Source organism: Stegodyphus dumicola, chromosome 2 (assembly GCF_044657685.1).
Source record: "Stegodyphus dumicola isolate Sdum_Otavi_A_Nest chromosome 2, ASM4465768v1".
Taxonomy (NCBI): domain Eukaryota; kingdom Metazoa; phylum Arthropoda; class Arachnida; order Araneae; family Eresidae; genus Stegodyphus; species Stegodyphus dumicola.
The window spans coordinates 20485680-20500180 of record NC_140769.1 but is presented as its reverse complement, the minus strand read 5'-3'; the positions used below and the strand labels follow the sequence as shown (position 1 = coordinate 20500180).

At 32.0% G+C, this 14501-nt stretch overlaps 1 protein-coding gene across 3 annotated transcripts in view; it reads right to left on the bottom strand.

Moving 5' to 3' along the window:
- Positions 1–14501, bottom strand: part of Ge-1 (Enhancer of mRNA-decapping protein 4 homolog Ge-1) — a 140110-nt gene that overhangs the window by 117898 nt on the left and 7711 nt on the right. The gene's annotated exons all lie outside the window — the stretch shown is intronic.

The window sequence follows — 14501 nt, the reverse complement described above, 5'->3', positions numbered from 1 at the left end:
GCCATATTCGGGTGGAGACGTACGTTATTCAAAATTTGATGGCTCTAGGTACCGCTGTTTTATCACAATGCAAGAAAAATACATACAGTTATGCAGATTCTTCATTATTTAATTTCTTAATAATGAAGATTTTTAAATATAGATTTAAAATATTTCATAAATATAATACAGGGTTCTAATATTTGGTGGCAACAATTTAAAAAGCGATTCGTCGCTTATAGTAAATTAACACAAAAAGCCAAAACAAAATTAATAGATTTTCTGAGCTAATGCTCTTAATTAAAATTTACGTTACAAGGCCTTTAATTTTTAGATCATTTTAATCGAATTAAAGTATTAATTTAAAAAATTTCAAATCAATCATTAAGATATAATCTGCTCTGATGTGATCTTAAAAAAATAATAACATACATGAATTAAATAGTAAAAAACAAGAATTTTTTTAATTAAAATTCAGAAAAGATACTTTATTTTTATCTGCCCAAAAATCTGGCAATCATATCTTGTTACGTTTTGGCTATATCTTATAACACATGTCCTATCTATCAGCATTTATTTGGATAAAGAAGCAAGCAGTAGAAATTATTCTGATTGCATTATAGAGGCAATAGGCAAACAGTTTCCACTTAAACAAACACTAATTGACATGAGCAATATCCCTTCTACTTTTTTTAATTAAATTTATTTTTCTCATTGTCTTATCATTAATTATTATACGTTATTATATAATATTATTTCGTCTTATTTTAAGATATTGTAAACAGATAAAGGAAAAGTACCAATTAAAAAGCAATTTAAGTAAATTAATAAACTTCCTTATTTTTAACACTAACGTTTTCATGAATTCTTTTCAATAATCATTCAGACATAATTCAGAAACATGGCTGCTTTTTTTAGGGAAGGGCTACTCCTTGAGAAAGACCAGTTGTTTTTATATCTGAATTTTTCTTTTTGAATATATTGGGCACAAAGTGTTCTGGAATTTAAAATTAATGTCTGGTATCATTATAATTATTCTTCTATGTATAATAGGTACACGTATTTTATTTTACTTATTAGCAAGCAAGTAGTTTCAGAAAGTAAGATTCAAATATTGTTTAAATATAAGTCTTCATATTCTTCCCATTGTTAGTGAAATTATAAAAAAAAAAAAAAAAAAAAAAGACTTTTGTTTTATTTATTTACTTATTTATTTCAGAAATTGTGCTAAATTTTGCTTTTTAGAGATTCTAAATAATTTACTTCTTTATTGTGAAAGATTAGTATGAAAGTAAGCACAGTAGAACTCTGACAGTCCATCCATTTCTTGATTTGGTTTAGTTTTTTATAACAAAGCAGCACACTAAGGCTATCTCTCTAAAGGAAGGGATGCCTTTGTGCAAGATTTTTTAACCCTTAGCGGCACAGTGTGTCCGGTCTGAACACACCTAAAAATTTCCTTCTGTACGCACAGAAAAACTGAATGAAAAAGGATTTATAGATTACTATAGGTTACTCTGAACCTTCTTTATTTATAGTAGATGGCAGCTCAACACAGACCAGTCCATATATTTAAGCCATGTTTAGTTTTTTAAGACCCTCATTATTCAAAGAAATCTTCCAGATTTTTTTTTAGGGTATAAAAGGAATTGTTTAAAAAGAAATTTCTATGTTATTTTTTGGTTGTATGCTAATCTCCTTATTCTATATTAGTTTTAAATTTTTACATTGAAATCTTGCCTAAAATCAAACGACGAACCCTACGTGTGCCCAGGCCAAGCTCACCGATAATCTAAGACAACTGAGAGTCTGTATTCTTTGTTTCTCCGCATCTCAACGGTCAGTTCATTAAGAACAATGCTCGTTTCAGCACTCTTTTCGAATCTCTATTCAATCAGTGTGCCACTTTAGGCACATCCACAGAACTAAAACGACAAGTGATTTCTTCACAAAATTTTATGTGTGTACTCCTCTAGGCCTAATTAGACTGCTTACTTTTTTTTTTTTTTAAATCAAAACTCAGACTTTAAAAGGTAGCGTTCCGGAAAGGGTTAAGGGAAACTGGCTCGTATACAGGGAAAACCATGAAAATCTTCATGCAGCCAGCCTATTCGCCTGGATTCGAACCTATGTCAAAACTACCAGTGTTCAGCAATTTTACTGCTAGGCTGCGTACACTAAAATTTTCATACACTGAAAAAACATTTATGTGTATTAACAAGACACCTACAAATATTTTGATGTTGAAACGTGGATTGATTCAGTAAACAATAAAGAATCACTACTTTAAAGCATTTTTGGTACTTTTAATTATCCGTACCCTCCTCCACTGAAATGTCTCAGCATCGTTGCCAGCTTTGGAAAGAAATGTTTGTTTAGGTATCTTTTATGCCTATTTCAATGATACAGCCAGTATAATCTCTTTTCTTTTTAGAGCTGTTATTCTTCCAACCTATGAAACTAAAAAATCAGGAGATTTTTTAAGAAATCAGGAGAAAGATTTTTTTAAATGATAAAAATATGTAGAATAAAAACATATTTTTAATAATGAATTAACTTTAAATGGTAACTAAACAGAGTCCAAAAGTTCAGTTATTATTTCTTAAATGCAAAATTACTTACACATGTGGGGGGGGGAAGTTTTATTACTTGCACCTTCTAATAGAAAAATACTCTCATCAGTTTCCCTAATCACTAAACACTTTAGCCAGATAACTAATCATTGATTGTAAAATGTGAATTAATGTAATTCTGCACCGTGGAACTGTGTTAAGAACACCAAATGGTGACAAAATGGAGCATACAAAAAATAAAAAAAATTTGCCTGAAGACAAAAACATAAATATTCGGTCTTTATGAGAGAAACTTGCAATAATCGGAAAAAGTGTCCCTTGTCAAGCGATTTTTTTCATTTTGGAAGAGCTTTACACTTATATTTTCTTGTATTATTTTGAGAATTGCCAATTAAATTGCTCGCAAGTGCAAAAAATGCTTAATTTTTATCATACCTGTTTTTAAGATTGGAAGCATTAACTACATCTCCATTTACTTAAGGTATTTTATAACCTTCAACAGAGCCTTTTATCTTAATTTTAGAAGCATTTATTTCTTCTTTAAAAAATGTAAGAAGTGGTCAACGATTCTAGCTAAACATAATTAGTGTGTACATATATATTTCAGCTTTTTACATGTATAATTTAGTATTGTGCAGCTGTTGTTATTGTTTCAATTTTTACTTCCCTTTAGCAATATTTCTAAAATAATAATAAATATCAACAACATGTTCAACCACACTTATTGAGAAAGAAGCTGACCCTCCCTTTTTCACTGTTAATTTTAAAAGGTGAATTTTATAATTTGCAAATATGAATTTTCTTTTTTTTTTTAAGATGTCTGCAACATCAAACTTCAAGCCTAAAATTTCTGGTCCACTCCCTGGTACAGCATTAAGTGCTAAGCTATTACCCTGAAGAATTACACTTTCTTTTAAAGTTTTAATGATACACTGTGCTATTACTATTAAAGCCTGTCGAATCTTTTATAAAATGAAGACAAAAAGTAAACTACATTCAATTTCTGAAGACTCTGGATTAATTAAAAAAAAAACGGATGCAGTTCTGCATCAATTTTATTGCTTCTATCCAAAGAGAGGCAGATTGGAACTGCTTTATTGCAATCAACAACTGAAGATTTATTTTTCATACCAATTTCTTGATCCCATTTCTTCTACAATTGCAGCCGTTTTTGTCATGGCATTTGAGTATTTCTCAGCAATTTTGCTGTCGGGAAACATTTTTCTAAAAAAGCTGCAGCATAATCTGATGCACTCAGTGGCAGGTTGTACTCCAGTAAAAAGGCAGAAAACAGGTATTCTGCATTAATAACTTTTTGGTCCTTTGTTTCCTCAAAAAAAAATTAATTTTTTTTCATTATTTTTTTAGTTTTTATTTCAAGTAACTCATATTGTAACGCACGTGTGTAAGAACATTAGCCCTTCCACCATGCAAAATCAAAAAAATTTAATGACAAATGATACACATTGCAATATTACATTTCCTTGACGAAATAATTGCAGGAAAGTCATATGTGTATGATTTTTGAAAAGTGCATGAATATTTTACATTTCTCATAACTAAGACAATGCAATTTCTTAATATATTTTGTAGGAAGCATGTGAAGCTTACGTTGATCACTGGCGAGATGAACAAAATAAACAACCTCAATCTTGCTTGCTGCTCATTGGTTAATATATGCCAGATGATCAGCAGCAGTGCTTGATTCTCATTGGAGAACTGGAACACGATATTTTCATACATGTGTTTCGGATTCTCATACACAAAGGAAAAACATTTTGTATTTCAGTGATGAAACAAATTATTTTTATATGCATCAAGAGAAAAACCAAGTGCTTTCAAATGCCAAAAACCACTTTTGGGTAGCAAATAACAAAGTATTAAGCTAAGCTGCATAAAAATCATGAGAAATTTTAATAATAAGAGAAATTCAAGAGAAATGTGGTAAAAATCGGGTTGGCAGGAGTATGGTCAGAAATTGAGAGTCTCCCACCTAAATCAGGAGAGTTGGCAACTCTGTTCTTCCTATATAAAAAGCAATTTGTTTTTATTTGTTTGTTATTAAAAAAAAATACACTTGGCTATGATCATGATCACCTTAGAATAGTTTAAATTTCAATGCGCACATCAACAAAATAAAAATACAAGAAGGCAAAGTACACAACTTCATAACGATTCATTTAAACAAAAACAAATATATTATATGAAAAAAGAAATAGCAATCAGAAAAATTACCATTGAATTTCAAAAGTGCAAATCCATTAAAAACACACACGTGAGTTGCCATGTAATGCTTTTTGGTGGCTTCATAGTTTGCTACATAAATACCTTTTTACTATATCATAGGTTACAACATAAATACATTTTCACATTGCCTCATCAGTACTTTTCATGGAGTGTGCAGATAATTAGAAAACAACCACAGTTTTTATGAATATTTAGAGCACTAGAATGGATTAAAATAAAGATTTATTTAAAAAATTTTTTAAATGCAGTATGAGGCAAAACCATTCATATTAAAATGGTATAAACTAGTGCATATTTTTTCTTATTTTTCCTGTAACATGTGATAAAAAATTGTTTGTTTGAAAAAATATGCTCTTTAATTGTTGCTAAAAACATACACCAGAAGTAAATTTATCAATAATCCAGTCTAATCTGTCTTCAAACAAATGAGATGAGTAATAGTTGTTACCAATGCAATCTTCAGTGTCCCATTTTGTCATACAGTTACTGTGTACATAATTGTTAATGCTTAATTTTATCTATTTTTCATGTCCTGATAAATGAAAATAAACAGCAAAATAAATTTAAAAAATCTGATGTGTACACCACATGACTTCCTTGTACGGAATATTAAATTATACGCATTTTTTTCTTGAATTTCATTTAAATTGATTGGATTGAATTGAATAAAAGCTACTTCGTCGACAGCGCATAAACCACAATATGGCCCAGTTATTGCATGAGAAATAATTATTTTTTATTTCATATATTTGTTCATGTGTTTAATTATTTTATAAAATTAACTTTAATATTTTGTTAATAGTCATATTTATATTTCTTTTATGCTGAATGGCAATAAGTAGTTCATATTTATATTTAAATTTCTTTATGCTGAATGGCAACTAGTTCTAGTTCTGATTCATGATTGCTAGGTTTTGGTTTCAAAACGTTGCTCGTAGCGTCACATTTCGATAACCGGAAAATAAAATGCAATAACTTAGCTATTTGTTTATAATTCATGCTGTTCCTAGTCATAAATTAATTTTAAACATTAGTAGCCAAGGCTACATCGTGGTGACCCGGATTAATTTTCGAAATGTCAACAAATGACTCTTCTGAAACTGCTATGAAAGATACGATGCAGTCACCGGAGCTTCATAAGGTGAGTGTAAAAATACCTCCTTTTTGGACTGATAAACCGGAAATATGGTTTTTTTAAGTTGAAGCTCAGTTCAAAATTAGTAATATCGTTTCAGAAGAAACTAAATTTAATTATTTAGTTTCACAGCTTGAACCTAAGTTCGTCGAAAATATTTGGGACATTGTAACGAACGATAGTGCCACAAAATATTTGGATGCTAAAATTAGGTTATTACATTTATTCAAAGAAAGTGAAAATGTACAGATTAAATGTTTGATTACTGGTATCGAACTTGGAGACATGAAACCAAGCCAACTTTTGCAGAAGATGAGATCAGTTGCTACTACAGATGTGTCTGAAAATCTAATCAAAACTTTATGGCTGGAGAAGCTACCTGACTCAATAAAAAATATATTATTAGTTAGTGATGAAGATGTAACCAAGTTAGCGTCTATGGCAGATAAAATTAGTGATATGAATCGGAAACCAGAATTATTTAGTGCTAATGCTCCTTCCGTTCCCGCAAATGATTTGTTGCAAAGAATTACCTTTCTTGAACAAAAAATTGATCAAATAACCATTCGCTCAAGACGCAGGGACTTGGATTTACGTAATTCACGTTCATGATCTCGTAAACGATATGACCCTACTGGCAAATTTTGTTTCTATCGCTTTCGATTTGGAGCAAAATGTATTCCAGAGAAATGCCAGCCTACGTGCACTTGGGTAAAAAACGATTCCCAAAACCAGGAAAACTCGAATCTGCAGTAGGTTCAGCGGCAAACGTTGCTGCAGAAAATATGAAGGATTGTCGCAAATTTCGTTTATTCGTTCGTGACCGAAGATCAAATTTGCAATTTCTTATTGATAGCGGAGCTGACGTAAGCATAATTCCTGCTACTTCACAGAATAAATGTAAAACTGAATACAAACTGTATGCAGCTAATGGCACAGATATTTCCACTTATGGCATAAAAACGCTAACTTTTGATTTTGGATTACGTCGTGATTTTCAGTTTCCATTCATAATTGCTGATGTCACAAAAGGTATTTTAGGAGCTGACTTTCTTCACAAATATAAATTGCTTATCGATATAAATAAGAAAAAATTAATTGATGGCGTAACACAGCTTTGTGTACAGTGTGATGTCGCTGCTATTTCCAGTGATTACTCAGTAACCACATTAAATAAATCCCTAAAAATTTTCGATTTACTGTCGAAATATCCCGAAATTTCTAAACCTAACCTTTTTCCTACACAAATTAAACATAGTGTTACACATTTTATTACGACTGATGGTCAACCCGTTTATTCAAAGGCACGACAGCTCGATCCAAAACGCTTAGCTATAGCTAAAGAGAAATTTAAATTTATGCTTGACAATGGAATAATTCGTCCATCAAACTCCCAGTGGTCAAGCCCCTTGCACCTTGTTCCGAAAAAGAATTGTTCATATCGTCTTTGCGGAGACTACCGACGATTGAATGCGCAGACGATACCTAATCGATACCCAATTCCTTGCATTGAAGATTTTCATCATATTTTAAGAGGTACAAATATTTTTCCTAAAATTGATTTATTCAAAGCTTATTTTCAAATTCCCATTGCAGAAGAAGACAAATGTAAAACGGCTATTATCACTCCTTTCGGTTTATATGAATTTAATGTAATGAGTTTCGGTTTAAAAAATGCTCCTGCAACGTTCCAAAGATTTATTCATGAAGTCTTTAGAGGATTAGAATTCGTTTTTCCCTATTTAGAAGATATACTCATTGCATCCAGTACCCATGAAGAACACGAAAATCACCTTAAATTAGTTTTCGAAAAATTACATACATTTGGGTTAAGAATTAATGTTTCAAAATCTGTATTTGCTGTTCCACAAATCGAGTTTCTAGGCTACCTAATTACACCTAAGGGTTCCCGTCCTTTGCCAGAAAGAGTTCAAGCTATTACTAACTACAAACGACCAGGAATACTTAACTTTTATCGTCGTTATATAAAAGATGCAGCGAATAATCAAGCATTGTTACATGCGTATCTCAAGGGAGCTAAAAAGAGGGACAAATGTAAAATCGAATGGACTGAAGAAGCTGAAAAACAGTTTGAAACGTGCAAGAATGACCTGGTGAACACGGCACTGTTGTCTTTTCCCAATTCTGAACTACCTCTGGCATTATTTACAGATGCTTCAGATACGGCGATTGGCTCAGTGTTGCAACAATATGAAAACTCCTCGTGGAAGCCAATAGCATTTTTTTCTAAAAAATTAAGTGATACTCAGCAAAAATATAGCACCTATGATAGAGAACTATTAAGCATATATCTTTCAGTTAGACAATTTAAGCATTATCTAGAAGGAAGAGTATTTACAATTTATACAGATCACAAGCCCTTAATATTCGCCTTTCGTCAAAAACTTGACAAAGCAGCACCTAAACAGGCTCGCCAACTTCAATACATCTCCCAGTTTTCGACTGATATCAAATATGTAAAAGGTGAGAATAATATTGTGGCGGATACATTATCTAGAGTTAATGAAATTTCATCGATAGATTATGATAAAATAGCTGCTGAACAAACTCAAGATGAAGAACTGAAGAGTTTGCAAACCACTACTTCCTTGAATTCCAAGCAATGTTCTCTACCTTCGGGGAAATATTTGTGGTGTGATACATCAACTAAACATATTCGGCCGTAACACGTCTTTCAACGAATTCATGGTTTATCACATCCAGGAATAAAATCGACTATGAAATTAATGACATCAAAATTCATTTGGCCTAACATAAAAAAAGATGTACAGTTGTGGACAAGAACCTGCATTCCTTGCCAAAAAGCTAAAATCAGTCGGCATACCAAAACAAAATTAGGTGAGTTTGAAGTACCACCAGGAAGATTTTCTGTCATCCATATCGATCTCATAGGACCATTTGCACCATCTAAAGGGAATATTTATTGTCTTACTTGCATAGATAGATTTTCGAATTGGATGGAAGCAATTCCTTTAGAAAATATTTCTTCTGAGAACGTCGCAAGAGCCTTTTATAGCAACTGGATTGCGCGTTTCGGAACGCCAAGTAAACTCATTAGTGATCGTGGATCCCAATTTAAAAGTGATACATTACGAGCTTTGTCCAAAATCTGTGGCATCAATTTACAACACACTACTGCCTACCACCCCTCGTGTAATGGCAAAGTTGAGCGCCTTCATCGAACATTAAAAACAGCATTAAAAGCCCACAACAACATATCTTGGACGGACACGTTACCAACAGTACTTTTGGGTTTGCGTACTGCTATTCAAGAAGACACAAATCATTCTATTGTGCAAGTAGTTTATGGCCAGAGTCTCAGACTTCCTGGAGAGTTTTTCAGCGAACCAAGTATCCAGACAGCATCGGAGACTTTTGCTAATAAACTCCAGAAACAGATGGAAGTTGTTGGACCGAGACTAATTCATAAAAATTCATCTGAACAGACATTTGTACATAAAGACTTAAAAACTTGTTCTCATGTGTTTCAGCGAATAGATCGGGTAAAAAAACCTCTGGAACCTTCTTATGAAGGACCATTTCCTGTTATTGATCGCAAGGACAAATATTTTACTATTAGCATAAAAGGAAAACATGTTAATGTATCCCTGGATCGCTTGAAACCAGCATATATTTTAGCTGAGGAAAATTCTCAGTTGATACAACCTGACTACACTAATTTGCAGAGACCGGATTCAAATTCGGATGTGAATCAAAAACATTCTCGCACAGGCAGAACTATACGTTTACCTGTTAGGTTCAAGGACTGACTAAATTATTTTGATAGTGGTTAACACTGCAATACTAGTTACTACCTATTTCTCCATCTTCGTAACGTAACTTAGTTACTGGTGGAGGAGTAGTGTAGTGGCCCAGTTATTGCATGAGAAATAATTATTTTTTATTTCATATATTTGTTCATGTGTTTAATTATTTTATAAAATTAACTTTAATATTTTGTTTATATTCATATTTATATTTCTTTTATGCTGAATGGCAATAAGTAGTTCATATTTATATTTAAATTTCTTTATGCTGAATGGCAACTAGTTCTAGTTCTGATTCATGATTGCTAGGTTTTGGTTTCAAAACGTTGCTCGTAGCGTCGCATTTCGATAGCCGGAAAATAAAATGCAATATCTTAGCTATTCGTTTATAATTCATGCTGTTCCTAGTCATAAATTAATTTTAAACATTAGTAGCCAAGGCTACACTCTTTAAAATTCACTATATTTTACTATAAGGACACTCTGAATGCACAAAATTTAAATCATTTGAAGAATTAGCTTATCGTTGCCACATGTTCTATTCAAATACTATAATAAAGCTAGAACGATTTATGAAAGAAATTAAGCAAACAAAACAGAAAAGAAACAGTTTTTCACAGACGATTTAGTATTTCTCATTCAATTAATTCAGTTCTCACTTCGCGACAAGGCAAAAATACATAAAAACTTAAAATATCTGTATTAAAAATTACGAAGTAAATCTTAAACACTTATTTCCTCAAAAAAATTCCAGAAAGAATTAAGCATGATTTAATTCGCAATAATAAATGAAGCCGTTATTTTTGTTGTTGCGAAGCTTAGTCTCTCCAGATTGGCAACAAATCTACAATTCTGCTGTTTCAAATGTAAACATCAATGGCCACCATTAAAAACAGGCTTATCGGCAATTAAACAACTTTAAAATTGCTGATAATTCTAAAAATATTGCACACAGATTTACTAAAGGCATAAAATCCTTAACCGGAAGATAAGAACAACATAATTCAATCATTTTTAAAGCAAAAAATGTACAATTTACAAACATATAAGAGTAAAGAAACTGAGATCACTGTGCCAAGTAACAGAGTGGATATATATATAAATATAGTATTTATATACGTTTGGTGCGGCCGATTGCAAACAAAATACAAGGTGCACATCTACATGTTATAGCAGTCCTATATACAAAATTTCAACGTTCTGAGGCTACTCATTTTCGAGTTATGTGAGATAGACGTACGTACGTACATACGTTCGTACAGACGCCACAAAAAATTCTCTTCAGAATTAATTTTAAAGCAGTTTTATAATTTTTTTGGAGGAAACGAGTCTCTTATTATGTTCTTACGTACAGATATCACGCAAAAACTTCGTTAAATTGCATTCAATAGCGGTCAAAATGGATATTTTCGTTGAAATATGCTGCCTGAAACTTTTTGCGATTACAATACTTCCTTTTTACTTCGTACAAGAAAGTAAAAATATTACACATATATGTATGATTAAAAAATAGGTAAACTGAAATAATAACTTTGGTTCGAGTAGATTTAAAGGTGCCTCTTCTACTATCGGCCAGTTGTTTCATTTATGGTAACCTGAGTAGTTGAATGTTATGGAAACCTTATTATGACTAACTGGTTGCGTTATTGCAATGAATTTGAATGATGCGAAAAGATTTGTAAGGGTTTGTGGTGTGTGTTGGTTAGGAAGTACGTTGCTGTTTTGTGGTTTAGATGATAAAATGGCTGAATGTGGTAAGATTAATTTGAAGTTTCTGTATGATTTAGAACCAAAGGGGGAAGCATTAATTGACTGGTCTGGAAATGAAGGTTTACATAGTAGCCATCGTAAGTTTCCTGTTTGTTGGCAGGAAATGCGTATGGTCGAACATGGGAGGATATTTTTTACTTTTTGCGAATTTATGTGGCGATGCCAGTATACAGATTCTAGTTCAGAAAATTTTAGGAAATTTTTGGATGCTGTTAAGAAATTTTGTTTGACTCAAGACAGGGAAATTTCTAAATAAGTGAATATTTTGTGTAGTGCCAAGATGAATTTTCTTTCTTATGTAATTTGCTTGATTTAAAATGTAGTTTATTGATTTTTTTGGGGGGAGGACTGCTCCTTGACTTTTTAAGTGAAAATAGGTAGGTCGATGTATACATGGACAAAGGGAATGTGCAATGCCTAGTTTGTGCAATTCTTTGATTTTCTTTTAAAGTGAAAATAGGTCGATGTGTACATGGATACCAAGTTTGTTCAATTCTTTGACTAGCAGCCATGACTATGAAGCAGTGATTTTTGCACAAAAATAACCGAAGTCAAAGAACTGCATAAATTCGGTATCCATGTACTGCCAAAAATCACCAATTTACACCAAGAGGCACTCATAAATATATTTTTACCATAACTTTAATATACAATAGTTCTTAAATCTCTATTTTAATTTAGTTACTTCCTCTTGCTCTCCTAAAAATAGTAACTGCACGTAATAAATCACTTGCCATTTCAAAATTAATTCTTCTAGCATGATTCTTACATGTTGCAAATACTTTCAAATTTACAAATTGAAGTTTAAGATTAAAACAAGAAACTTAACAAATCAAAATAAACCTTCACAAAACTAAGTCATTCCGAATTATATTATCTTAGACATGTCATATTCTCTCTCTCTCATTTTAACTGCCAGCTTGCTAATGGCTGTTCCTTTGTTGAATCATGTTTCAGAAGTCTTAAAAGATCGCAAACCAAAACATTCTACACTGAAACACCATTACTTTTAACCTACTGAATATCCCTGATGCCAAACAGGTGAATCATTATTTATAATTGTCTACTTTCATCACTGTATGACCATCAATATATGGCAGCTTGAGAAACGACTCATACAGCGATACATAAATACTTCTTTTTTAAACAATAGAATTTGAATATCAAACAGTATGGTAATCTTTTCTGTTGACATGTCACTTGACAACAATTACAGACTTAGCTAAAAGCACTGAAAAGTTTTGAGCATGTTAGCGAAGGAAAATTTAACTGAAAATTTATATTCCATATGCTAAAAAGGATTTTGTAAATTACAAAAGATAACATTTTGTGATATTTGAATTAATAATAACCGATTTGTTGTTCAGATAAGCCTTAAGTATATGTAAGAATTTATTCAGGACTCGCATCAGCCTTAAGCATATGCAGGAAATAAATGGTAAGTATAATAAATATCTAAACTAATGTAATTGTCACCTAATTTCCTCAGCATATCATAGGAGAAAGAGAACATTTAGTGAAATACATGTCTCTAGTCACTAATCTCATGATATATCAGCAACAGTGTATGGCAGATGCTATACACTGTTGTGTATGGGGGATGCTATACACTTATTTATGTTAATAGCCATGAATTTGAAGGTTTCAGATATCACAAACAAAAGGCAAAATCTTCCAAATAATAGAATTTGTGAAATGGGGAGAAGTGGTATAACAAGTTTTTCATTGCTATGACAATTCTCCAATCATCAATCACCTAATGGAGAGCAAAATCTATATCATGCTTCTAAATGCAAGAAATATCACTACCAGCAGTAAAGTAGCAGTAGGTTGTTGAGAATGAAAAATTTATGTAAAAAATTTGGTGGGAATTTTCAGAATGGCAAGTACAAGTTTTTAACAATGAAACTTCATAACTAAACACAAAATTATGTCTATCTATAGAATTAAATAGAGAAAGAAAGAGAAAGTAGCACAAAAAATAAAGCAACTTAAACAATTTACTGCAATTTCGGATAGATAAGCTGCGATTTATAAGCGTTTAAAAGTTGAAAATTTAGGTCTGGCGTATCTGAGAGAATTTTATTTTTCCTCTGTCCTTAAAATTTTGCTAGTTTAGATCATAAGTCATGTACAAGCGAAAGAGTTAAGTTAGAATTCCCTACAATATTTTAACCTCAGATTGCGCTAAGACATTAACTAAGGTAGGTGGCACTCATTCGTGCTTTAAAAATATTATTATTATTATGGCTCCTATTCAAAGAAAAAGTTACACAGCTGCTTTTAAGCTTTCAGCAGTGAAGACAGCTATCGAAATTGGAAATCGCGCTGCAGCTAATGAATTTTAAAGTTGATTAGCGATGCATTCGGCAGTGGAAGTACGAACAAGAATTAGAGAAAACGAGTAAAAATAAAAGATCTCGTCAAAGTGGTGTCATAGCCTGGCCTGTTTTGGAAGACACTTTACAGATATGGAAAATAGAGCAGAGCAAAAGTAGATTATCAGTATCATCAGTCAGAATTCGCCTTCAAGAAAAAGTAACTGCTTGACAAACGGGCATTGAAATTTTTGCTGGAGGGCCTAATTAGTGTTTCAGGTTCTTGAAGTGACAGAAATTATCTGTCAGGACCAAAACAACAGTTGGACAAGAGCTTCCTGTGGACTGGCTTGAAAAAAGATATCTTTCTTGAAACTTCTTCTACATCTACGAAAATTAAAGAACAAAATTTGAAAAGAAGGCAAACAATTAATATGGATTAAGTGCCCATTACTTCTGACTGTCCTCCGAGCAGAACTATTCATTCAATACGTAAAAAAACTATTTCAGTGGAATGAAAAAACTTCTTTTACTCTTGTTTTGGGTTGTGCTGCCAATGGAGAGAGGATAACTCCTTAGATAATTTTCGAATGAAAAACAATTAAGAAAAGAAACTTTCCTAAAGCAGTTACTATTTGTGCCAACGAAAAAGGATGGATATGTGAAGAAGGATGTTATTTTAGCTGAGAGA